Source organism: Balaenoptera physalus (genome assembly GCF_965194825.1).
Source record: "Balaenoptera physalus genome assembly, chromosome: X".
Classification (NCBI taxonomy): domain Eukaryota; kingdom Metazoa; phylum Chordata; class Mammalia; order Artiodactyla; family Balaenopteridae; genus Balaenoptera; species Balaenoptera physalus.
In genome coordinates, this window is record NC_138903.1 from 33,228,965 (window position 1) to 33,255,644 (window position 26,680).

At 40.8% G+C, this 26,680-nt stretch overlaps 1 pseudogene across 1 annotated transcript; it reads right to left on the reverse strand.

Annotated features, from left to right (window-relative positions):
• Nucleotides 1-23,042: 23,042 nt before the first annotated feature.
• On the reverse strand, nt 23,043-25,765 carry LOC309652573 (melanoma-associated antigen B10 pseudogene; annotated as a pseudogene). Its single transcript has one exon. The product of its transcript is annotated as a melanoma-associated antigen B10 pseudogene (transcript).
• Nucleotides 25,766-26,680: the final 915 nt, after the last annotated feature.

Sequence of the window (26,680 nt, forward strand, 5' to 3'; positions counted from 1 at the left end):
GTCATCTCTTTAGACTATTTATTGGTATAAAACTGGAATTGATTGTCAGCTTGAACACTGCGTAGGCTCGTCATTTAAAACAAATGGTTTGGGACAGCAAGAAGTGCTTGGTCTGCTTCCTGGAATTGACCATCTGGGTGCTCAGCCGACTACAGAGGAAGATGGCTTAGAAGGGTAGAGAGACCCTTCCTACCTATTTCCAGTACCGTCTGGCCTGCTTTTCCTAGAATCAAAATATATACTGACTCTAGTGAGGCCATAAGAGGGTCACAACTGAATCAGACGATTGTTCCAAAACCAAATAGATTGGGATGGGGTGTGGGTGGGGAAGGAACACAGTCTAGCACCACTGCTGTACTGCACACAGAGACACGCCATGCTGCCTGGGTCACTGTGAGCTGTGGGCGAAGGATGGAAGTAGAGGGATAGCGTCATCCAGGGACACTCCATAGGCCTCCTCAAGCAGATACATAATTCTTCTTGATGCTCCTCACTTTCTCATTCCAACTCCTTTCCCTCATCTTCTCTCATTCAGCATTTGGCTTTTTGTGCTTTCACTTGCCCCAAAGCTAAAAGTACTATATCCAATGAGTAGAGTCAACCATGGAGCGCATTAACATTTGAGAATATTCCTGATCCACCTTTATTTAATTAAATCACTAATAAATTGCTTGCCATCGTATATGTTTATAGCAGGTAAAAAGTGAAGAAGGCACTGTATGAAACCAAACTGTTCAAAACCATCCACATGAATAGTCTTTCCACAAATGGAGTCTTTGTGGAGAAAATCCACTGATTTTTGACGAAAGCAGTAGTCATTTTCTTAGCTGTGTTACATGTAGTATGTACTATAACCCCCTGTATGGATAAAGAAATGGATGTTAGAATGTTACTAATAAGTTACTGATTAGTTCTAAGAAAAACTAGAAAAGAATGAAGCATATACCAGGTTACCTGTATTTACATGGTACTGACCAAGAAGCCTGAATTTATGATTCAGTCTTAAAGGAAAGATAGGTTTGACTGAAATGTCCCCATCTCAAAATATAATAACTCAGAGAACAGGTAGTTCTGTATACATTTCTGTTGCTATGATCCTTCCCTTATATCAGTTATTTGCAACACATAGCCAGATACAACCATTTCTGAAAAGGTGCCTGAATTTATGTCCCCTGAGATTAAGGAAACTGTCAATAGAAAATTCATCTGATATGTGATTTCTGTAACTCATATCAACATAAACCATGACTCCCACACTCACGCATGTACAGGATTTAGGCTGAAATATAACAGCAAATTAATAAGGATGCCCTGACATAGATTGTTGGCCATTAACATTTGCTGATTTATCATTTCATGTTCTACCATATGAATCAGTTCCAATAAACGGCACTGGGTCTCAAAGCTGGCCTCAATCATATATGTTCTTAGCTTTAGTTGAGGAGTTATGTAATTACAAAAAGTGAATTTTATTGGGTTAGCCAAAAGGTTCATTCCATTTTTTTCCGTAAGATGGCTCTGGTAGCACTTAGTTGTCCTTAACTTCATTCAAAACAATTTTGTTAGATTGTATGTGACAGCTGTCATATCAGTGTGCATTTAAGAAAGACATATCAAATTGGTGAATTTTTGTGTAGCCATTTTAATATTGAAGATGGAAGAAAACAAGCAACATTTTTGGCATATTATGCCTTATTATTTCAAGAAAGGTAAAAATGCAACTGAAACGCAAAAAAAGATTTGTGCAGTGTATGGAGAAGGTGCTGTGACTGATCGAACGTGTCAAAAGTGGTTTGCGAAGTTTCATGCTGGAGATTTCTCACTGGACGATGCTCCACTGTCGGGTAGACCAGTTGAAGTTGACAGCGATCAAATCGAGACATTAATTGAGAACAATAAGCATTATACCATGCAGGAGGCAGCTGACATACTCAAAATATCCAAATCAAGTGCTGAAAATCATTTGCACCTGCTTGGTTTTGTGAATCGCTTTGATGTTTGGGTTCCACATAAGTTAAGTGAAAAAAACCTTCTTGACCCCGTATTTCCTCATGGGATTCTGTACTGAAACGTAATGAAAACGTTCCGTTTTTAAAACCAATTGTGGCGGCTGATGAAAAGTGGATACTGTACAATAGTGGGGAACAGAAGAGATCGTGGGGCAAGCGAAATGAACCGCCACCAACCCCACCAAAGGCCAGTCTTCATCCAAAGAAAGTGATGTTGTGTGTATGGTGGGATTGGAAGGGAGTCCTCTATGATGAGCTCCTTCCAGAAAACCAGACGATTAAATCCAGCAAGTACTGCTCCCAGTCAGACCAACTGAAAGCAGTACTTGACGAAAAGTGTCCATAATTAGTCAACAGAAAACTCATAATCTTCCTTCAGGATAACACAAGAACACGTTTCTTTGATGACCAGGCAAAAACTGTTACAGCTTGGATGGGAGGTTCTGATTCATCCACCATATTCACCAGACATTGCACCTTCCACTTATTTCGGTCTTTACAAGATTCTCTTAATGGAAAAAATTTCAGTTCCCTGGAAGACTGTAAAAGGCACCTGGAACAGTTCTTTGCTCAAAAAGGTAAAAAGTTTTGGGAAGATGGAATTATGAAGTTGCCTGAAAAATGGCAGAAGGTAGTGGAACCAAAGGGTGAATACGTTGTTCAATAAAGTTCTTGGTGAAAATGAAAAATGTGTGTTTTGTTTTTACTTAAAAACCTAAGGCACTTTTTGGCCAACCCAATTTGAAAATAAATCTGAATTGATCTTCTTCCCTAACCTAAACCATAAGAATTAAATCTTCTTTAGGAATTATGAAGCTAGATAAGGTGGTTCCCGATACTTTAATTTTTAAATGTTGGGAGGGGGTAGCCTTTAGTAAGCATATGCAGAAAGGAGTATGTTTGGGACCTGGCTAGGGTGAAGTTACCTAGCAGTGTTATGAATGTGTCAAACACTAATGGAAAGATGAAAGTAAACATGGAGAAAAGTTGATGTGACACCCAGGAAGTTTGGGAGCATATATAGCAGGAGAAACAGTAATAAAAAGAAATGATGATATAATGAAAAGTAATGAGTTGTTTAGGCAACAGAAATAAAAAATATGGAGTTAAGAGTGAGGTAGGAACAGCTAAGAAAATAGTTTGTTCATTTAATCTTTGAACTACTGCTCTGTGTCAAGCTCTGTATTAGGTATTCAGCAAAGCTAAAGAACAAGAAAGTTATGGTCTCTGTCCGCAGATCCTTGAGTGAGTCTTTTATTTGGGCTCCTGCTTAGAGTATCTCTTAAAATCCAACCTGGTCAATGCATTAGAATCACAAAACCTGATTCTTTCAAGAGACAAAGTGCCTATGGGTCACCGTGCAAGAATTTTTCTAAAGGTGAATTGGCAAAAGTAGTCCCATTGGTGACATCCCTTCTAGAGGCATTACACTTCTTTTTTATTGTGCTTGTTGCTGTTGATTTTATATACCCCTTGAGAACTCACCAGGGGAGAAAGTAGAGGAAACAATTTTTCTTTACTACACTACAGCATCCAAGGGGAATTCCCCTGATACAGTCCTGAGACAACCTTGCAAAAGGAATCTCCTTAGTTGGAAAAAAATATTACATTAAATAAGAAAAAGGGATACTACATATATTCAAGGTTACAGTGTTCATATCTTTCTAGAAGGTTTGGTCCTCATGAGGTCCCATTATTGCTAATTTGAATAATTTTAGGAAGCTGAAAGCCTAGTACGAGATATATGATAACAATAAAATATTGCATTTTTAAGTCTTATTCTTTCATCCATTCCTTTAATTTTTTTTTTCTTCTTCCAAGGAAATCGGAACAGTACTCTGCTTGAAAATAAACTCCCATGGTGAAGTGAAGCTCTTGGAAAAACCCAATAAATCTAGAGAATCGGTGGTGTTATCTGGGCAGTTAGCCAGTCCCTCTTACGGTATTTAAACTTACATTGCATGCAGAGATAACCCCAGATGGTCCAATTTCCCAGCTGGCTTAAGCCACCCAAATTCTTTCCAAAGGCAAACACTTGGTATCCTCAAGCTTGACGTGCCAAAAGACAAAATGTGAGATGAGAGTAGGAAAAATAAGAATGAAAAGTTCCCTTAAGGGCATATTTCTTAAGGCACCAAAAAAATTGAGAGTTTACATTGTGATTAAATTGCTAGTATTCATTTGGTTTACCAATGAATATTGACCGACAATCATTCTATTCACTGTGTGCTCCTCAATTTAGTAGTGAATATCCATCGCTCTCTTACCAAAATTTTATTCAGCTGCACACACTGAGATCACTCATACTGTAGGCTCAAGCCACATCTAACTTCTGATCTTTTTTTTTTTTTTTTTTTGGCTGCATCTGGTCTTAGTTGCGGTACTTGGGATCTTTGTTGTGGCATGCGGGATCTTTCGTTGCGGCGTGAGGGCTCTTCGTTGCAGCGTGTGGGCTTCTCTCTAGTTGTGGTGCATAGGCTCCAGGGTGCGTAGGCTCTGTAGTTTGCGGTACATGGGCTCTCTAGTGGAGGCACACGGGCTTACTTGCCCCGCGGCATGTGGGATCTTAGTTCCCCAACCAGGGATCGAACTAGCGTCCCCTGCATTGTAAGGTGGATTCTTTACCACTGGACCACCAGGGAAGTCCCTAACTTCTGGTCTTAATTAGATCTTGAGCAAGGCTGGTAACATATTAGCTTCATACCCAGATCTGGCAGTCATACTCCTCAAAGCCTTGCATCTGACGTGCCAAGGGTTTGCCAAGCTTCCAGCTCCCTACTTTTGAGTTTTGTAGACAAGAGGTGGCTTCTATTCTGGTTTTCTATTTTGCATGCTAGTTTCCCTTTCTTCAGTTAAGCCCTGATGGACCTTAATTCTTTTTTTTTTATGAAGAACTTTGATTTTAATAAGCAATGATATTTTATAGATAAATCTATAAATCAGAAAAATCAGAAATCTTTTCCATAAATACATCGTTAAGAAAAAATCTGTCTGGATGGCTTCCTGTTTTTTCTTTAATTGAAGTATAGTTGATTTACAATATTGTGTTAGTTTCAGATGTACAGAAAAATGATTCGGTTATGCATATACATGTATATATCTATTGTATTTTTTTCAATTCTTTCCCATTATAGTTTATTATAAAATATTGAATATAGTTCCCTGTGATGTACAGAAAATCCTTGTTGTTTATCTGTTTGGTAGATGGTAGTGTGCATCTTTTAGTCCTATACTCCCAATTTATCCCTCCCCACCTTCCCCTTTGGTAACCATGTTTGTTTTCTCTGTCTGTGAATCTGTTTCTATTTTGTAAATAAGTTCATTTGTACTGTTTTTTAGATGATGGACCTTAATTCTAATCCCTCACAGATAGCTGTTCAGCCCCGCTCCTCTTCACAACCTGCCCACCTCAGTCATTAGTGAAGAGCTGCTGAGACACAGGAAGGGATGCTTAGGCCATTCTGGACTCCTGAGGTCTCCTGCAATGTCTCATGGGGTGACAGCCTATAGACACCCTCCAGCAGCCTTTTGATGGGCAGATCTGAAAAAGCACCTCACAAAAGAGCCAGACAAGAGGACAACCCCTTTCCATCCCCACCCTCAGTCTGTGAAGCACATAGGGGCAGTATATAGGACTAAAGTTTTTTACACTGTACATAATTTGCTTCAGTTCCTCATTACTGAGTTTTTCCCTTCTCCTTTTGCCTGCTTCTGCTTAACTTCTTCAAGATATATTCTTTTTTTTTTTTTAAAGTATGACTGCCACAAATGAATTTTTTTTAAATTATTTTTGTCTGTGTTGGATCTTCGTTTCTGTGCGAGGGCTTTCTCTAGTTGCGGCGAGCGGGGGCCACTCTTCATCACGGTGCGCGGGCCTCTCACTATCGCGGCCTCTCTTGTTGCGGAGCACAGGCTCCAGATGCGCAGGCTCAGTAGTTGTGGCTCACGGGCCCAGTTGCTCCGTGGCATGTGGGATCTTCCCAGACCAGGGCTCGAACCCGTGTCCCCTGCATTGGCAGGCAGATTCTCAACCACTGTGCCACCAGGGAAGCCCCCAAGATATATTCTTGATTTTTTTTTTGTACCTCCAAACTTCTATTCTCCTGATTCCTCAGTTTTGGCTTAGTTTTCCCTTCTGGTACAGAGCTTCAGGAATTAGAACTAATAGTAGTGACACACCGTTTGGCATGCAGCAAGCCCTACCTTCTCTTCTTGTTCCTACCATCAGAGGTCGTTTCCTTCACAGGAAGCTCTGGTTAGCAAACTGTGGGCAGAGACAATTCTACTCGTTGGAGAAATTGAAGCTTAATTAGGGCAAGCTTGATAGAAAAATTATAAAATATTAATGGTTGGACTAAACTACTATTAATCCTTCCAAAGGATTCTAGATTCTATAATTCTAAGTACAGAATTGTATTCTTAAAATAAATGGATGAAGATGTTTTCTGGGGATAATGTGGGAATTGTACCCATAAATTTGGGGTGATCATTCATAAGTGAGGACACATACAACACTGAATTTTGGGTGAAAATGTTGAAGATTAGTCAGAAATTTGTATCTAACCCTGGGGTGCTCCTGAATTGTTGTGAGCAAGTACAGTATATCTGAAATGGAAAATGGAAAATGATTTAAAATTTAGGGCTTGCTATGCTTTGGTTTAGAGAAAGTCAGAGTCAAGACTTAGACAAGGGGCTTGGCATGAGATCTATCATTGCCACAAAGAAAGATGACTAGATATAGCAATCGGCTATTCATTGGATGGAAAGAAATTAAAATGTAAAGATCATCTCAGGGCTTGAGAATTTAGGATATCTGGTTGTGGGTGATTCCTTGAAGATTGTGGGGAGTATATAGATAGGAGATTCTGAATATTCTCCTTTTGAAAAATTTCCCTCTAAATACATTTAATGTGTTCTCTCTTTGTGGCAGTTGTTACTGATTATCTTAAAATCTGCATGCCACTAATGATAGTACAATTTACATAGTTTATATTTTCTATTCGCTTATAAACACTGTAGGATTAATGGAAGTGTCAGATTCCCAGAAGCAGAGAAAGCCTCCCTCAAAAGACTAAACTGACTACAATCAGATATCTCCTCATACCTTAGGATGGCTACTATTAACATTAAAAAAATATGTAAATAACAAATAACAGGTTTTGGTGAAGATGTGGTTAAATGGCAACGCTTGTGCACAGTTGGTGGGAATGTAATGATACAGCAGGTATGGAAAACAGCTCAAAAAATTAAGATTGCCGTATGATCCAGCAATTACATTTCTGGATATACATCCAAAAAAATTGAAAGCAGGATCTCAAAGAGAGATTTACATACCCATGTTAATAGCAGCACTATTTACAATAGCCAAGAGGTAGAGTGTCCATCCATGGATATATGAATAAACAAAATGTTCACCCAGTAGCAAAGAAAGATTACCCCCACTCACCCTCTTAACTGGGTTTTGAAACAGCTGTGAGCTACAAGCCTCAAGTTGTGTTTTGATGCATGCATAAGTCAAATGTCCAACACACACACACACACACACACACACACATACACACACACACGCACAATTAAGGCAGTTTAGAGTGGTTAAGCTCTGGCTGTATTTCTAACTTTGGGACCTTAGCCATGTCACCTAATTGTTTCAAGTGTCCATATCCCCACTTGCAAAATGGAGATAATGATATATCTACACATGGAATTGGGTGAAAGGTAAATTAGTTAATACATTTAATACTTAAAACTGATCTGGCACAAAGAAATCACTTAGCCATTATTATTATCATCATCATCATCATCAGTAGTCGTAGTAGTATTTGGGTAATTAAAAGATTAAAATACAGGGACTTCCCTGGTGGCACAGTGGTTAAGAATCCGCCTGCCAATGCAGGCAACATGGGTTCGAGCCCTGGTCTGGGAAGATCCCACATGCCGCGGAGCAACTAAGCCCATGTGCCACAACTATGAGCCTGCGCTCTAGAGCCCGCGAGCCACAACTACTGAAGCCCGCGTGCCTAGAGCCCGTGCTCTGCAACAAGAGAAGCCACCGCAATGAGAAGCCCATGCACCACAATGAAGAGTAGCCCCTGCTCGCCACAACTAGAGAAAGCCCACGCGCAGAAACGAAGACCCAATGCAGCCAAAAATAAATAAATAATTTTATATATAAAAAAAGATTAAAATACATAAAATATTAATAGTAACTCTGAGTAATGAAGTGATGAGGTTTTAGGTACGTCTTTTAGTTCTGTTTTTATGCTTGTAGCTTATCTAAATTCCATAATAATATTGTCTGTATAATCATTAAAAAATCAGTGTGTTACTTTTTAAGGTACTAATAATTCTGAGTAACTCATTAAATGATGAGGCCCTCTCAGACCCAAAGAGTTGGATAGATCATAGAGTTGGATCTATGATAACACCTACAAGAGTCTGAATGATCATTTTAAAAGTATTTAATATTTGAATAGTTTCCACATTGTGGAATGTGTAGAACAGCACAAAGAAAATGGTAAAAATCACAAAATCCAAAGACAGACACCATTACGTTTTTGTTGTAATATAATTCCTAGGAGGTTCCTGTGAACCATATGCATCTGGGTTGTGTGGTGGTGACTAGACAGAGGCAGTGCTATCATCTCAGAACTTTCCCAGCCCCATCTCCCCAGAAATAGCTCATCCGAGACCATCAGCAACACTGTGATAGATTCTTCAGACCAAAGAGGAAAATTCTTTCATGCTGCCCCTTTCTCAGACTTCTTTTTTTCAAATCACCTTTTCCTAATTCCACTTTCCCTCCCTCCCTACCTCTGTGTCTTCCCCACCTTGATCTCTCTCTCTCTCTTTCTCTCTCTAGTTTCTTACCTTTTTCTCCCTTCAATCTGAAGGAATAAGAACCTATTATCAAGCAATTAACCATTCTCTTCCAGGCATTAAGTTAAATTTGAAATATGTTATTATGACACAGTATCTACAGGTGTGGGTGTGTGTGTGTGTGTGTGTGTGTGTGTGTGTGACTTCATTTCAGAGAACTTTAGGGAAACTACTGCTTATTGGTTGGAAAAACTGTCAGAAGAATTGAGGAGACTGGTGCTGCTCAAGTACAGATTTCATAGGTCAGGTCCTTTGAAAAATCTATCCTCTATTACAGTGAAATAAATCCTACCCTAGAAGTGTTGAGCTACAGAACCTCAGGATATTGGAAGAGGGAACTAAATTGAGGCAGATCAGGTCAGAGAAGGGGTGGGGCACTGCTATAACTCTGGAGAGTGTCCTGCTCACTCTGAAGCCAGACTGATAGTTTCTCTTTACCAACAATAGAGCGTGTGTAATAAGAATTCACATTTATGAAGAGGAAGAAGGGAAAATGCATTAGCACTCTGCTGTTTCAAAAGGCCGAAAAGGCATTTGATCAGATGATTGATTCTCCTCTGTCATGAAAAGCTTTCTTATAAAGAAAAAAAGAATCTCACTATGTTTCTAATAGTAAAATGGCCGATTCTCATTTCCTGCCTAATGAATTATTTACATACTCCACCGAAGGCCATTTACACTCAGTCTACACTTAGGCGATGCTCCAGACTACGGTGTGCTCATTTACAGGAGACTCTTGCTCTGAATTCGGTATATCCTCTTCATTTACTCTGAAAGCGGTGACGTGCTCCACCTCAGACAGCAATGAAGATCCAGTTACGATACATCTGCCCTTCTGTGATCACAGAGCAACGGGTGGAGTGAATTTTTGCAAGGATGCCATTATTCAGTCAATGAAAATAGACAAAAAGGATAACTCAGGACCAAGAAGAAAGAGCCGTAGTAACTCGAAGGCAAGGCTGAGCCTCTTATCCCGTGTATCTTCGTATCTTCGAGTCCTGTAGCCATTTCCTCACTCTCCCCCCACATTCCTCCTCCCTGACCGGCTCCTCCGGGCACTAGAGCTCCCTGACCTAGTGAACTTCGGGAGAAATCGGTGGAGACGGTGGCCTTGAAACTGAGGATGCTGCTTTAATATCTTGGGAAATCTGCCAAGTGAGCTGGTTATTATTTTTAGGCTTCCTTCTTTCCGAAGGCTTTATTGACAACATCTAGCTCATTCATATATAGAGTAGCAGGTTTTCCCCTCACAGAAAAGCGCTGTTTTCTCTCTCCGCGGGAGGTAGGAGGAAAGATGTATCTTGAAAGCCCTGCTGGTTCCTCCAGTCTTCTGCCCTCAGCACAGAGATGGACTGGGGGCCTTACAGTCACAGTAGAGGTCGCAGGCTGGTCCCCAGCCAGAGGTCCCAGCGCAGCAAGGGTAAATACCAGTGAAATGGAGATCAGCTGCCTCTCAAATGCTCAAAATGCCTTGACGTTCTCGTTTCATGTTGCTGGCAGAGTTAATTTCCCCATTAACACGTCAGCTGTGAAAATGTATTTTTAGCTTCTCGAGCAACTGCTTGTGGACAGCTTTCCTCATTTTAGAGTGACATGTCACTTCCAGTTATCAATCTGACATAGGCATTGAAATAAAATGTATCTCTGTGTGGAGTAAAGATGTGATGGTGAAACTAAAAGAGTAATAGACAATAGTATGACTGCTTTGGTGGATTAACACATAGCAATAATGAGTTACATAGTTCATTATAATTTTCTGAAAACCAGGACCTCCATAGAGGTAAAGCTGGGCAAACTTTAATGTGTCTAGGAATGCTAGCTAACTCCTTAGGATTTTATTTTAAAATTCAATATTTCATTGTAAAACCCATCTTTATTAATCCAGTCAGTAGTTTCATATCAGTCAGTAGTTTCTGTATGATAATAATCCAAGTTTTGAGATTGTGCCTACAAAGTTTTGAAGTTTTGCATTTTATTATCAGTAGTAAGTTGAATAATTTTCAAAAATCTCCTTCTTAGACTTCCTGGAATTTATGAGATAACTTTATAATGAAATATTTTTAAAATATTTATTGAGATATATATTTGTGTAGAAAGATGTATATATGCATAGTTTAAAGAATAATTCAAAGGTAGAAAAGAGTGTGAACCTCATATGTGTAAGAAAAGAGACCACCAACACATCAGATGCCCTATGTGAGTTCATTGCTTACTGTATCCCCTTCTCTTTCCACTAGAGTTACCTTCTGACTCTTGAATTTTCTCCTTGCTTTTCCTTTTAGTTTTACCACATATGTACAAAATCATAAAGAATATACTGTTTAATTTAGCCTGAACGTTATATAAACAGAACAGAACTGGATGTGCCCTTTTGTGTCTTCCTTCTTTTTTTCAAAATTGAATTGAATAATTTTTAATTGCCTATGTGTATATATGCACAGAGATAAAAGAAAAATATTGCTTGGAAGATACATATAAAAATTGTCTTTTGGTTATCTGAAGTAATTAACATGTAAATTATATAGCTCTTTCTTTAATTATATTTCCCTGATTATTTGCTTCTCTTTAACAATTCCTTGTTTTGCAAAATTTGCTTATAAAATTCCTGACAGCTACAGTCTATTTACATTGTAGCATAGCTTCGACACTGGTCGCTGCCAACTTATTTCACTCTTTTGTTCATTGAAGAATCATTAATGAGAACATAAATTCAGCGTTAGCATTATCAGCCAGTATACTTGTCGACTGAAAAAAAGAGCACAACCTAAAGGTTGAGAGTTATGTTTTATTTGGTGGAGAAAGTGAGGACTTAAGCCCAGAACACAGCATCTCAGATAGCTCTGAGAGACTGCTCTGAAGAGGCGACTAGGGGAGCCAAGATATATAGGAGTGTTTGCAACAAAGACCAGGTAGTGGGAACGTCAAAAGATTACTGTTAATGAAAGAAAACCAGACATCTCAAGTTAAATAATTTAGCGCTTTTCTGTGTATGAGAAGATACAAGAGCCTGGGCTCACTGAAATCATTCCTTTGATATGCACCTCAGCTATCTGGGGACAGAATCCTGTGTTTTCTCATCCTGAGTTCCCTCAGGGCTCACTGTCGAGGGCAGCTATAGTGGCTGATGGCTGCAACAGCCTTTGTTTACTGACGTGGCAGGCAGCTTTTTTAGTTCACATACTGAACATGTACTGACATAAAGTTAACAATTTTGAGAATTTTTCTCCAAGTTTGATCTAAGCATAATAGAACTTGCTTTTCCTTTCTTTCGGATTGTGTTGTACCTGTTGATCCACAGATTTGTTTGCTCTTGTCCACTGACAGAACAGAACATTGTTGTCATTTTTTAATCCCCTTTTTCTTTAGCGCTACGTATGATTTCACTTGTTCCCATGCTGGAAGTGTATATAGTAATATCCGAGTGAAAGAAGCAGACTCTTCAAGCAGTGAAATCCATTTCAAAAGATACTCAGGGCAAGTGCCATAATAATTATCCACTTCAAGTCAGAATTTCTTTCCCCTTCGTAGGTAATGTTGTCCCTTTTATGAAAAGCCTTGACACTTAAAGAGATGAACTTTTTCATCAATTATTTAACATATTCAACAAGTTCCTTTAAGCAATGGAGTACTTCAGTAACCCTGTTTTTCTTTCACTTTGTAAAATCCATTGGCAAATGAGATAGTGAAAACTCTGAGCAAGAAATAAGTAGGCTTCCCTCAATAGATAATTTTAAAAGTCAAAAAGAATTTGGGTTTTTTTTCCTTCACAATTAAAGTATGATTCAGTGTTTAAAAAAAAAAAAACCTGAAGAGCCTTCAATTGTACTTGTTACAGAGAGCCAATGGGTTTTTGAATGAGAAAGAATTGAAGACTATTGGATGCTAATAAAATCACTAAAATCATTTAGTTATTATGTTCAGTTTTGTTTGTTTGTTTGTTTTTTGTCGTACCTCACTGCTTGTGGGATCTTAGTTCCCCAACCAGGTGACCAGGGATCGAACCCATGCCCTCGGCAGTGAAAGTGCCTAACCACTGGACCGCCAGGGAATTCCCAAGTTCAAATTGTATAAATGCTGAAATAAGAGAAAAATTTTATGACCGTTATTTCAATGTCAATAGAAAGGATATCAGGTACTGTTTGAGTAGAATTATGCAGAATATGAGAAGTACAGCCAACACTTTCTGTAGAATCATTCAGGTTCTGCTTCAACTTTGAATAAATTTTTTGGCACCTATATACAAGTATTGATATACAAGTATCCACCAAAACTCGTATAATCCCTACAAAAACCAGTACATTTTTTTTCATTCACTCCAAACTCAAGTAGAGTCTCTGTAAAAATCATCTGTTTCTGAAATTTCATCTGGAAGGGATTTTACTCACAGTAGCCTTTTTCATAAGAGAACTATTACACAAGCCAAGGAAAGAAATGTTTCCTGCGTTGTCGTCACATGTATCCGTGGCCATGCTGTAAAAAGGTTTAGATATCTTAGCATGGATGATTTAGATTTACCATTTTGATCTTTGATAATCTTTGTAATAGTAAATGGAGCTATTACATTTTTTATGATTTCACCCTGGCATTTTGAAATTTGCTTTCAGTTTTGGAATCAGAAAATAATTCTGGTGGTAGTATATTCAAACAGTCATTTGAGCTGAAAGACTGATATCTTTCATATATAGTGTAGAAGACCATTACAACTTCCACTGTGACTATTTTATCTTCTTCATGTGAATTTCTCTTAATCAATGAAAGGGTTGTTTTTTTGTTTGTTTGTTTATTTGTTTGTTTGTTTTACTGTCTTTGGTACTGGCTGAGGAAATCATACATCTCTCATGCTGCGCTGTAGTATTTGCTGGTCTATAACCGACTTTCCATCATTTTCTATATTGAATGGACAATTGTATGCTGCACAAATATCTTTGAAAGGAATTGTTTCTCATTGAATAAAGGTGTACTGTTCATAAAATTCGTCACAATATTTACACTTTTGTCTGGGCATTTCAAGGTTCAAATATACACAGATAAAAATAGATGAGTGCAACCATTGCAAGAATTGAAAAGACTGAATTTGTAAATCTCAAGGCCATGTTAGTGTGTCTGTCACTCACAAGTAAACAAGGGTTGAATGGTTGAAAGGGCTGTGAACTTAGGAAGTATAAATAAATTGAACTCGGTATTTTTTTTAAAGATTTATTTATTATTTTATTTATTTATTTATTTGTGGCTGCATCGGGTCTTAGTTGTGGCATGCAGGATCTTCATTGAGGCATACGGGATCTTTCGTTGCAGTGTGCAGGCTTGTCTCTAGTTGTGGCGTGTGGGTTTTCTCTTCTCTAGTTGTGGCACGCAGTCTCCAGAGTGCACGCTGTGGGCTCTGTAGTTGTGGCGTGGCACGCAGGCTCTCTAATTGAGGCGCACGAGCTCAGTAGTTGTGGAGCGTGGGTTTAGTTGCCCCGCGGCATGTGGGATCTTAGTTCCCTGACCAGGGATCGAACCTGCGTCTCCTGCATTGGAGGGCAGATTCTTAACCACTGGACCACCAGGGAAGTCCCGAACTCGGTATTTGATGCAAAAAGTTGAACTTCCTGCTTGCCTAAAGGGAGAAGTGTCCCTGCAATGTTCAGTCTTCCAGAACAATCCAGAGCCGATGCTATATAATATTTTGGCTAGTTTGGGGATTCAAGGATGGGTGATCATTCAGAAGCGGAAGCGTTTAGGGACTGACAGACTTTCAGGGGTGATCTTGTTGCCACTAGAGTAAGGCTGCTATGGACTTGCTGACTAGAAATGTGATTGGCTGATTTTCAGAAGCCTGGCTCTGTCATTGATTTGCTGTCTTTCAGAAGCCTATTACTGGAGAGAGGCAGTCATTTATGGGCTGATTCTAATTAATGATGGTTACCTGTTCACAACTTGGGACTGTGGCCAGAAACACAGGCTTTTTCTTTTGTGAATATTTCCTTTAATTCTAAATCCCCCCCGCCCTTTTGATCTTCCTTCAGCCAAACCTGCAGAAGGGACCAGATGTTTATTTGTGGAGGTATGCTTTTCAACTAGTGTCGCCTTAAGTGATTTAATCGCCAATTACTGTGGTTGAAAAATAGCTCTAACTGTTGAATTTTTGTAACTTATTGAAAAAGCTGAATACAGGACATTTAGGGTGTCCTGACAAAGCCAATATAGAATGCAGGACAAAGTCACATCGAGGATGTGTCCTGTGTGTTCAGGACGGCTGGCAACCCTAGATGAAGTCCATGCCTGAGGCAGGGTCTTCTAGCACCAAGCTTTCCCAGCAGTGTTCAGGTAGCACCCAAGAGCTCTGTGGGTGTCAGGGCCCACTGTCCCCAGGGGGAAGAAAGGGCTGTGGGCTTGCAGTCCCCACTTTACCCAGACTGCTCGGCCTTCCTTATGTTCATGGATCGGATTTCTGGGGAAAGCTTCAGCCGGAATAAGCAGTCTCATGTCAAAAATGCTCATGTCCACTGTCTGGCAGTTAGATAACAGCGTGCATCATGCAGTCTCAGCCTTCAGAGACCTGTGCTCAAAGTTGCTTTCAACACCCTGCTCTGTATGTGGAGAGAAACTTGAGTTAATGGAGAGCTACTAGCTGACTAAAACAAACAGAGTAATGATAGCAGATAAGTGTCTGGGTACTGGTGCGGAGTGTAAGCTCAACCTTGGACCAAGGCTGTCAAGAGTAGAGTCCTAAAGGGCACCCAAGATAGAAGAGGTGAAATTGAACAATCAGGGTAGTTAACTTTATATATAAGCCACAAATACACAGGCATATGCAAAGGCACAGTTATATGCTTAGAAGAGAAAGCTTAAGGAAACATAGGAAAAGTTTCTCTGATTGGTGGGTTTCTGGGTGAGTACTTTCCCCTTTGAAGTTCTTCCTGGATTTCTTAAGCTTTTAATTTTAATAAGCTGTGTAATTTGGGTTTCCAACTGTGTTTACAGGAGAGAGGACGACATACTATATAGCATGTGAGCTACTATATATACAACACTTGATTTTACCTAAATTTGTGGCCTTAAATGATCTCTGCTAATGCAGCTAAGCCTAATCTACAGCCTGGGCCTCTCTTCTGATAACCAGACCCATGTTTTCTACTGCGCACTGGACATCTCCACCTACACAGCCCACAGAACCTTAAGTGGCTCACATTGACCTCAACCATGACCCCCTTCCTCATGTCTACTTCTAACTCAAATCGCCACCAACTCTCCCTCCTTCTCTATCCCCAGTTTCCTCTAGTCTCTATTCTCAATGTCAGTTAAGAGGAATAGCTTCAATTTAGTCAGCCAAAATTCTCATTATGGACACCCACACACATACACTATTTCAACAGTCACTGACTACCTCAAACTCTCCAAGTTGTTTCCTCCTCACCATCCTCACACAGACAGCTCGAATTAAGTGCCTTGTTATTTCATTTTGCTTTGTTTATTAAGCGTTTTTCCTCAGTGCATCAGTCAGGGTTTAACCAGAGAAGTAGAAATAACACAGAGAGGGGACTTCCCTGGCGGTCCAGTGGTTAGGACCCCACGCTTTCACTGCAGGGGGCGTGGGTTCGATCCCTGGTCAGGGAACTGGGATCCTGCATGCCACGTGGTGTGGCCAAATAAATAAATAAATAAATAATACAGAGAGATGCCATATACCCTTTACCTAGTTCCCCTGAAGAGCAGCATCTTGCAAACCCACAGTAACACAACCAGGATATTGACATGGATACAGTCAAGGGACAGAACTTTTTCATCACCACAGAGATCCCTCATGTTGTTCCTTTTACAGCCACAACCACCCCTCTCCCACCTACATTCCCTTCTCAATGCCTGGCCACCACTAATATGTTTTCCATCTCTATAAAGTTACCATCTTAAAAATTTATATAAATGGAATCATACTCTGCATAATTCTCTGGATATTCATTTGGGTTGTTGCACATATCAATAGTTCATTCCTATTTATTGCTTAGTAGTGTTCTGTAGAAGGGATATACCATAGTTGGTTTAACCTTTCATCCATTGAAGGACATCTGGGTTTTTTCTAGTTTTTGGTTATCATGAATAAAGCTCCTATAAATAATTATGCATGATTTTTGTGTGAAAAGACATTTCCATTTCCGAGGAATAAATGCTCAAAAGTGTAATTATTAGGTTGTATGGTAGTTGTATATTTAGTTTTATAATAAACTGCCAAATTCTTTCTGAAAGCAGCTGTACCATTTACATCCCCATTAGCAACATATGAGTGATCCAGTTTCTCTGCATCCTCACCAGCATTTGGTCACTCTATTTTATTTTAGTTATTCTGGTAGGTGTGTAGTGATAGCTCATTGTGGTTTTAATTTGCATTTCTCTGATGGCTAATGATTTTGAACATCTTTTCATGTACTTATTTGACATCTGCATTTCCTCTTCAGTGAAATGTCTGTTCATGCCTTTGGCCCATTTTCTAGTTGGATTGTTTTTCTCTTGTTGAGTTTTAAGAGTTTTTATATAGTCTAGATATTAGTTCTTTTTCAGATAACATGGTTTGCAAATATTTTCTTATAGTATGTAGATTGCGTTTTCATCTTCTTAAAAGGGTCTTTTACAGAACGCAAGATTTTAATTTTGGTGTGAGCCAATTTATGAATTTTTCCTTTTATGGATCATGCTTTATGGGTCAAGTCTAAACACTCTTGGCCTAACCCTATATCCTGAAATGTTCCTTCTTTTTTTTCTAAATGTTGTATCATTTTAAGTTTCAAATTTAAGTCCGTGATTTATTTTGAGTTAATTTTTGTATATAATGGTAGGCTTAAGTCAAGGTCAGTTTTTTTTTTGCCTATGAATGTCCAAATGCTCCAGCACCATTTGTTGAAAAGGCTATATTTCCTATATTGAATTGCTTTTGCAGATGACAAAAATAAGTTGGGCACACTTACTTAGGTGAGTCTATTTCTTGGTTCTCTATTCTGTTGATCTATTTGTCTGTCCCTCTGCCAGTACCACACAACCTTGGTTACTGTGGCTATATAATGTCTTAAAGTCTGATAAACATATTCCTCCCATGTTATTCTTCTTTTTCAAAATTGTTTTAGCTACTCTAGTTCCTTTATATTTCCTTGTAACTTTTACAATACACTTAGTTGGATTTTTATAGGAATTACAATAAATATATCAGTTGGGGAAGAACTGACAACTTTACTATGTTGAGTCTTCCAATTCATGAACATGGTATGTCTCTCCATTTATTTAGATTTTCCTTGATTTCTTTCAGAATTTCAGCCTCAATAGTTTTAACCATTCAAGTCCTGTACATGTTTTGTTAAGGGTACATCTAAGTATCTAATTTTTAAGTGATTGTAAATGGCATTAAATTTGTAATATTGGTGTCCACTTGTTCATTGCTAGTGTACAGAAATGCAATTGTTTTATATATGTTTACCTTGTGTACTGTGACCTTGCTGAACACACTTCTTAGCCCAAGGGGGTACTTTACTTTTTTTGTAGATTCCCTGGGATTTTGTATATAGACAATTATGTCATCTGCAAACAGGGATGGCTTTATTTCTTCTTTCTGGTCTGTATGCCTTTTATTGCCCTTTCTTTCCTTATTTCACTGGCTAGGATTTCCAGCACTATGTTGAACAAGAACTGTGAGAGCAGACATCCCTGTCTTGTCCTCAGTGTTAGGGGGAAAGCAGTCTTTCACTATTAAGTATAACGTTAGCTATAGATTTTTTTGTAGATGGTCTCTATCAACTTGAAGAAGTTACACCCTATTCCTGTTTTTCTGGCAGTTGTTATCATGATGGGTGTTGAATTTTTTCAAATGCTTTTCCTGCATCAGTTGATATGATCATGTGATTTGTCTTCTTTAGCCTGTTAATATGGTGGATTACATTGACTGATTTCAAATGTTTAATTAGTTATGTATCCCTGCAACCCTGCTTTTATGGTCTTTCAACTGATGAATCGGGTCCACTCAGATTATCCAGGATAATTTCTCTTACTTACAGTCAACTAATTAGGGGTTTAATTACATCTGTAAAGTTCTGTATAGGTAAGGGTTATCCAGAAAAGCAGAACCACTAGGAGATATAGATAGATAGATAGATAGATAGATAGATAGATAGATAGATAGATGATAGATAGATGAAAGAAAGGAAGGAAGGAAGGAAGGAAGGAAGGCTGGCCAGAGGAAGAGAGAGAGGAAGAGAGGAAGAGGGGCTCTTGTGATTATGGAAGCTGGCAAGTTTAAAATATTCAGGGTGGGCCACCAGCCTGGATACTAAGGGAAAAGCTGATGTTTCCATTCCAGTCCAAAGGCCGTCTGCTGGCAGAATTCCTTCTTGCTCAGGGGAGGTCATTTTTTTGTTCTATTCAGGCCTTCAACTGATTGCATGAGGCCCCCACACATTATGGATGGCAGTATGCTTTGCTCAAAGTCCATTGATTTAAATGTTGCTCTCACCCAAACATACACTCACAGAAACATGCAGAATAATGTTTGACCATTTCTGGACACCATGGCCCAGCCAAGTTGACACATAAAATTAAGACCACAGTATTAACCATCATCAGTACCTTCACAGCAACACCTACATTAAGTGTTTGATTGAATATATAGGAAGTGTAGCCTAGCCATGTTAATTTTCTGTTCAATCTTATTTATTGATTGAACAGGGATAAACAGGGATATATAAATTAAAATAACTCGATGACAAATGACAAAATAAAATGTCTGTGAGAATGTAAGGTATTCACATATAATAATTGGTGCAGATATGAATTGGTATGGTATTTTTAGAATGGAATTTTAGCAATATTTATAAAAATTGAAAATTATTACAACATTTTCTACTTTAATACAGTTTCCACTCTGCTATGCCTTTAAGAAAACATGCACATTTTCCAAAGAATTCATGTTCAAACATGTTTATTTCAGTTCTATTTATCATAGCATAAAGTGGGAAACAATTATGTGTCTCTCAGTGGAAGAATGGTTATATTATGGCACACATACATGGCAATTCCAGGTAGCAGTTACAGAAGTGAAATAGATATATATGTCCTGCTATGGAAGGATACTTCATTTTATTAGCTGATCATTTAATTTATTAATTAACAAAGGCAAGTGGGAGAAGACTATATACATCACTACCCAAGTCTGTTAAAAAAATCACAATACATGCTTATTAAATACTTATACATGAAAAAAGCCTAGGATCAGCTTTAACACACCAGATTGTTCATCGTGGTTAACTCTGAAAAAGGGCTGAATTTTCGAGGAACATTGTAAAGAGTGGAATTGTGATTTATCTGTCTTGTTAGATTTTTTTATCTTTTGGAAGAAGGCTTTTTTGTACTGTTACCTTTGTAATGGAAATATTTAAATATGTCTAACAGCAGAAAGAGTAGCTGTGTATCCATAAGATAAAGTTTCTCCTAATCTGAAATTTGAATGGCTTAAAACAACAAACATTTATTCATTCTGCAAATAAAGTGGATGTGGTTGGCAGGGGCTTTCTGCTCTCAGTTGAAGTGGAGTTCCAGGCTGCTTCCATCTTTTATAGTTCCATCATCTCAAGATAGTCTCTCCATGTTTGCTGCCAAATAGACAAAAAACCATGCATGTGTCAAACTGGTTCTCAACTGTCTTAGCCTGGAACTGAAAAATATTACTTTCGCTTCTATTTCAGTGGCAAGGGCTAGTCACACGATCTTTTCTAGCTATGAGTGCACTTGGCAATGTAGTATTTCCAGGAATCTAGGAGGTAGAGGAAGCCAAGATATGGATGAACATTTGCAGTCTCTCCCACAAACTGTTAAAATAATATGTGCTCAATACAGAGCAATTTTTATATAATTTGTATGGTAACAACCCTCTTTGTTTCTTGGAGAAGTTTCTGAGAAGTGCAAATTCATCTTGCAGTTAACCAGCTTTTTCAAAAGCCTAAAATGTGATAGTTGCTTTCCAATACAGGATGATATTTCATTTTCAAAAGGAGCCTGAAAAATATCTGTAGGAAAGGCTCACCCTTCTTTACTCAATAGCACCTCTCTACACTACCCTTTGCAATAGTCTCTATAATCTCAGTAGGCTGAGAATTTTCTCCTTCCTTCTGGTGCGTGGTCAATATCTTAACATGGGAGTCCCTGCTACACCCCACCTGACTGAAAACGATGGAACACCTGTACAGGTGCCATTAGACACCCTGAAAACCAGCATTTTCTTCTGGGGGAAGTACACAGATAAGAGGCACTGGAAGGATGGTGAATTATTTTTCTTTCTTTTTAAATCAAAGCTAGCGTGGTTGCCAAGGAACCATTTTCTACCTTCTAGAAGTACTCCAGAATTTTTAGGAATTCAGCTTCTCTAGATGTTTGCTTATACAGTGATTTCCATGGTGTTTCCTTATTAACTATTTGTAAAAGAGGCTTTGATTTTGACCACATAGGTATTCTCACTTATAGGTACATGTGTTCAGTTTCAAATAAGACACTCGACTAAAATCCTAATGCAGATATTAAGGTGAATTCAAAAACCCCTTTCTAACTTCAGGGTTATATCGTCGAAACCAGTAGGTTCTGTGCCAAATCATGCTCTACTAAGCAGCCTATTTGAAAACTGCCTTGAGTGTGATGAAGATGCTGATGGAGGATGACCACGTGTCTAAAAGTCACTGTCCAGTGTGAATTCTACATAGTAAGGGCTGTTGCTATCAGAGGGATCCCATGATGAGGGTCAGTCAAGAGATGACTGCAGGGAGTTGGAATATTCCATCAGGGGGAGGGCAGGTGATTCTGGGCTGTCTGTTCCACTGGGAGCAGGGCTCAGCCTCTAGAGGAATTAAGAGAGAAAAGGTCTATGGCTGGGAGGAGTGGGAATAATGTGGGCAGCAGACAATCTCTGATCAGGGGTCTAGTCCAAATTCTGCCACATACAGCTCTGCCATGTGAACTTGGGCATATTACCAAGCTCTGTGAGCCTTAGTTTCTTCATCTGTGAAGTGGGATTGATAAGCCCTGTCTTGCAGGAATCCATGTGCTGAATGTAAAACAACTAACACACTGCCTGGACTGCATTGGGTATTTAATGATCGCCAGTTACTACTATTATCTTGACCCCAGACCCTACCACCCTCTTACCTGGCATTTATTAATCCAGGACATGTCAGAGAATATAAAGTGCTCTAGCACACGGTACACCAAATCAGTTAAAAATGATGATTAGCAAGAAAACCTAAGTTAATCTTCAGTCTTCCCCTTTAGAGCATATATTATTTAATTTGCATTTTGGAGTTTTGTTCAATGGAATGCAACTCAAAGCTCCCAATATTTGTGTAAAGGAGAACTCCTTCCATCCCACCCACCTGCCCTTCTGCCCAAACCACCCCTATTTTCATTTATTTTGCCCCCACCCAAAATCTAGATCTCACCTAGAGTTTGATAAATTACACTCAAGATAATCTCATTAAAATGTCCTTTGAATTCAGGGGGTTCTGGCTCTCAAAGAGCAAAGCAAATTGTGCCAGCCCAGTATCTGCTGGCACCGTAAAGGAATATTGCCATATTTCTCAGAAACTCCTTGATGACAATGTACATAAAACAACTAGTCTGTGCACTGTGTTCAACTGCATTGTGACAAGAGCACAGGATAACTTCCATTCCTGCTCCAGGTGCAGATTTCTCTGGCTTACCATGATCCCAAAGTAATGCTAGTTTTGCATTCCAGGCTATTGACTTCCAACTCTGAGATACACCGGATGGCCCCTGCTCACCACTTCCATGCCTCATCTCCCCCACCACTCAGCTTCACTTAAAATTACCTCCCAATGAAGGACTTGTAGTTCCCCAAGGCCCCAGTATGCCTTGTCTCAGGACATCTACACCTGACTGCTGTCATACAGATCTTCCATCTTCTCACTCATTTTTACTTGTCCTTTGGGTCTTAGAGGATACCCACCATCACCTTTATATAACTGCTGCTCCTAGATGCTAAAATACTGTGGATGGGGATTGGGTCTTATTTATCCTAATGTCCCCAGTACTAGTGTGGTGCCTTCCAAAGAGCAGCTGCCCAATTAATGTTTGGAGGATGTCCAGTTAATGTTCCTTCTGCATTCTTTTTTTTTAATTTTTATTTTTTATATATTTACTTATTTATTTATTTATTTTTGGCTGTGTTGGGTCTTCGTTGCTGTGCGTGGGCTTTCTCTAGTTGCGGCGAGCGGGGGCTACTCTTCATTGCGGTGCACGGGCTTCTCATTGCAGTGGCTTCTCTTGTTGCAGAGCACGGGCTCTAGGTGCACGGGCTTCAGTAGTTGTGGCACGCGGGCTTCAGTAGTTGTGGCACGCGGGCTCAGTAATCGTGGCTCACAGGCTCTAGAGCGCAGGCTCAGTAGTTGTGGCGCACGGGCTTAGTTGCTCCGCGGCATGTGGGATCTTCCCGGACCAGGGCACGAACCTGTGTCCCCTGCATTGGCAGGTGGATTCTTAACCACTGCGCCACCAGGGAAGTCCCTCCTTCTGCATTCTTGAATGAGCTAAGCAAATACAAATATATGTCTTTTTAAATTTTATAGAACGGACTAACAGGGACAAGAGAAGCCAAGAATTGAACATCTTTTACTTTTTTATCTCTTTTTATTGACTCCAACTATCTTACTGTTGCATTCTTATAAATTTCCGAGGAAATCCCTCTTTCGGTTCCATGTTATCTTGTTCTAGATGATTAAAAAGGATGAATGGTTTCCAATTTGTATTACAGAATAACACATCTCTTAAATCTGAACAACAGTTATAGATGTGTAAACAATGTCATTCTTAAGCTTAGATTCTTAAGCTAATCAATCCTCCTATTAAAAGAAAAAACATTTGAAAAATGCCAAAAAAGAGATATATTTCCAAGTCAGCCATATAAAATAGGAATACACAGATGTTATATACTGTTTTCCCTCCAATCCCACTCCAGCCTTCCACTATTTCAAACGTTGGCATCCTTTTTCAAGAACAAAGTGCAGAATCTGCATCAGTCTTCACTAAGGGTGGGAGAAACCAGAACTTGCACTGGCCATGGCACTTGTGCCAGCCCTAGCTTCAATTCTGGCTTGGGCTCTCTCTTCCTCATCTCTCAAAACTTCCTCATACTGAGATGGGAAGCTCCTGGAGTTGGTCCCATGGGTCTTAGCCAAAAACTCCAGCAATTTCATCTTGCTCATTTCAGCATGGGCTCTTGGACCCCACAGGAATTCATAGCGTGGAGGATCACTGGTGGGTACCTGCCGGTATTCCAGGTACGCTTCCTTCACCACATCACTGGTGATGAGCTCCGGGGTTCCCCAAAGATGAAGTGCTTCCTCCCAGAATATATGTCCATCATATTCAGCACTTTCCAGACTTCCTGTTCAGTGGCACGGTTCCCCTTCATGAAGATCACTCCCAGGATAATTATCAGGAGGCCGGTCTTGGGCATGCCCTGTCCGTCACTCAGCCTTCCATCATAGGTGAGGTCCAGTTTGTTAACAAGGGCATAGCTGTGGGTGGTACGGTCCACTTCCTTCACATCAATACCAAAGACCAGCCCTATGCGCTCAGAGGCTCTCCTGAGGATCTCAAGGAAGTCATCCTTGTACTCTTTGATAACATCACCCATCACGTCTGCCTTTGTGATCAGCTCTCTCATTTGATACTTTTGCAGCAGGAAACTGACTAACAATTCCACCTTTTCATCTAGAGGGTCTGTGCGCAAGTTCTCAGTGTCTGGCGGGGATTGTGAAGTGTTTGAATTTTCCATTGCTTCTTGGCTGCTGGAGACCTCCTCTGATTTGCTTGATGAGGTGGCTGTGGTGACAGTGGAGGAGGAGTGGGCGCTCTGAGGACTCTGGGGAGTACTGGGCGCCCCAGGAATAGAAACGTCCTCCATGCTGCGTGGGATCAAAGAAGAGGAGGAGGAAGAGGAAGCGTCATTCTCAGCCTCTGGAACCTGAGCACCTGCCAGGCCCTGGGTCTCACTGTGGGCCTGAAGGTGTTGCTCACGTGGGAAGCACGGACTGTCCTTATCACCAGGCGTGAGGTCTCGTGTGGGTGGCAGCTGACAGGAGCGTCAGCAGGGGGGTGCGCTAAGAGGGCCCACAGTCTAAGGGAGAGAGAGTGGATATGACTGGCCTCAGCTGGTAAACTTCCCCATCGCAGCTGTCATGGAGGCTGCCTCCCCAGGTCTTCCCCAAGGGCAGTGCTCTAGGCCTCACAGGTCTTCTGTCCTGCACCACCTGTTCCATAGTAACCTGAAGGAGGAAGTGAAAAGACTCCTCAGGGCACAGCCAGCCCTCTCAGACCGACAACAGGGCGAAGTTGAGGTCTGTGGGGTCCCTTGTGTTCTAAGGTATGTTATCTGCTCAGCCTTCACTAAAGGTCTTCACCGTGACTCTTGGCATTGATTGGAACATTTCCCCTTCCTGAACTAGGGCCACCCCCCACCCAGAGTAGGGCAGTTACTTCCCTGAGACCCCTGAGTAGGAAGTCAGGGGGTGCCTGAGTGTAATAGATTTAGTGAGAGCTGCCCGGGTCCAGCAGCAGGGTGTGGGTGGGATGCGGGTGGGATGCTGTCTGTTCTGGGGCGGGTAGTTTCCTCGGTCCTCACTCAGGGCCCTCACCTTGATCTCTAGAAGGCCCTAGGTCACTTCCCCTCTGTTAACCTGAGGCCAGGGCCCCTCAGGCCAGGCCTTACCCCGCTATATCACCCGGAGTGAAAGTCAAACGGCATTTCAGTCTAAAAGGTATTCTGGGGTTTCCTAGGGAGGATAGCAGGGACCGGGCTCTAAGGGATCCTGCCCGTTTTTGGATGAGTGGTCCCATAATTTCTCAATTAAGAGTCTCACCAGGACAACTACAGAGCCTGGGAGTCTTCCCTCAGCTGACCTATGGACACCCCGTCAGACCAGGCCTCTACAGTCCCGAGGCCTGAGATTCCCAAGGAGGAACTCAGGGGCGCCACTTCTGTCCACCTCTGCAAGGCTTTCCAAGGCCGACAGCCAGGCTGTGGCTGCTTCTCTTTCCTGAGACGGGCGACAGTCCTTAGAGTCCTCACCTGCACCCCTTGCGGGCCTAGGACTCCTCCCTCTGCTTAAATGGGAACCCTCTCCTGGAGCAAGGTCTTCATTTCCCTGAGACTACCCTCTCCCCCCACCCGCCGGAGGAAATGCGGGGGCGCCTCATTCTGACAGCTATTCCAGGCCTCTCAGAGCTGGCAGCAGAAGCAGGGCTTTGTGGGGGGCCCTTTCTTTCTGGGTGGGTGGTCTCTCAGTCCCCATTCAGAACCTTTACCTGGACTCTTGGCAGGACCGGGACTTCTCTCTCCTGATTTGTGACTGCTGTCCCCAGATGATGCCCTCACCACTGTCACTTGCGGAGGAGGAAGTTAGGGGTGTCACCTCCAGCCACTCCTACCTGGGGTCGCCCAGAGCTGTCTGTTCTCACTCAAGGTCCTCACCTGGACACCTTCAGGGACTAGGACTCCTCCCACTGCTTACCTGAGGCCACGCCCTTCAGACCAAGGCAACCCAAGGGGGTTTCGCCTGGATGAAACTCCCTCGGAGACAGTCAAAAGGTTGCAACACCCGGCCACCTCTACCCGGAGCTTCCCAGGGTGAACAGTTGCGGCTTGGCTCTCTGAGGTCCCCTCTCTTCTGGGGTGAGTGGCCACGTTCAGCCCTCATTCAGGATCCTTCTCTTGGCTACAGTCCTTTTGATTAATTCCTTCCTTGATTAAGATTTCTTATTAATTATGGAAG